The sequence below is a fragment of the Chinchilla lanigera genome, unplaced genomic scaffold, assembly GCF_000276665.1.
Source record: "Chinchilla lanigera isolate Chin_1 unplaced genomic scaffold, ChiLan1.0 scaffold00026, whole genome shotgun sequence".
NCBI classification, from domain to species: domain Eukaryota; kingdom Metazoa; phylum Chordata; class Mammalia; order Rodentia; family Chinchillidae; genus Chinchilla; species Chinchilla lanigera.
Genome location: NW_004955427.1, coordinates 108,504 through 109,199, shown reverse-complemented (window position 1 = coordinate 109,199; position 696 = coordinate 108,504). Strand labels below are relative to the sequence as shown.

The following is a 696-nucleotide window of genomic DNA, read 5'->3' as shown; positions in this document are numbered from 1 at the left end:
TATCTTCAGAGTGGCAGCCACAACGAAATTTTATGAAACCCAAATAATATCATATTGCAGAAAGATACTATCTGCCAGGTCACATCCTTCTTAGTCTAAACTTAAGTAAGCAAACCAGATTATCTGCTCTATTGGGAGTAAGGTTGTACGAGGGTGGAAAAGGAAAACTAACACGTCAAAAGACTCCTATTGCTCTTCATATATACAGTACTTAAATAGAGGCAAGATGGTGAGATATTGGAAGCACAGGACTAAAAGACTGAGTTATAAAAATCGCAGTCCTTGGCTAGTGGCGACCGAAGATAGGTGGCATTACGTTCTGTATCTCCCTCCCTCGACTCCAGAGCTGTAAGAAAACTCCAGCCCCTACTTCCGCCTTGCGCGCCTCACACCCTTCGTAGCGAACTACAGCCCCCATAATGCCTCGGGCGGCGCCGGGCTCGCCGGGCTCCACCTCCCGCAGTTGTCTCTGCGTCGGTCCTACAACTCCCACAACCCCTCTCGGCCTCGGGCCGCGGCCCGGCTTGTGGCGGGGGCGGAGGCGGAGGCGCGGGAGTTATGGAGGGGGCGGGCTCTGCAGGGAAGTGCGTCAGAAGAGGCGCGGGGAGAGTAGGCTGCCGTGGTCCGAGCTCGGAGGCGAAGCCGGTGCCGCAGGAGGATGGGCGGTGAGCGCGTGCGGCCGCGTGGCGGGCGGGG

General features: G+C 56.2%; 1 protein-coding gene across 3 annotated transcripts in view; it reads left to right on the top strand.

Moving 5' to 3' along the window:
• The first annotated feature begins 544 nt into the window (after positions 1-544).
• Positions 545-696, top strand: part of Cldnd1 (claudin domain containing 1) — a 7,497-nt gene continuing 7,345 nt past the window's right edge. For 2 of the 3 annotated variants that reach the window (XM_005386272.2, XM_005386271.2), the window contains exon 1: positions 549-665. The gene's annotated coding sequence lies outside the window, so the exon portion shown is untranslated. Of the gene's footprint in view, positions 666-696 lie in introns of all 3 variants that reach the window. The other variant, XM_005386273.2, reaches the window with a different exon arrangement.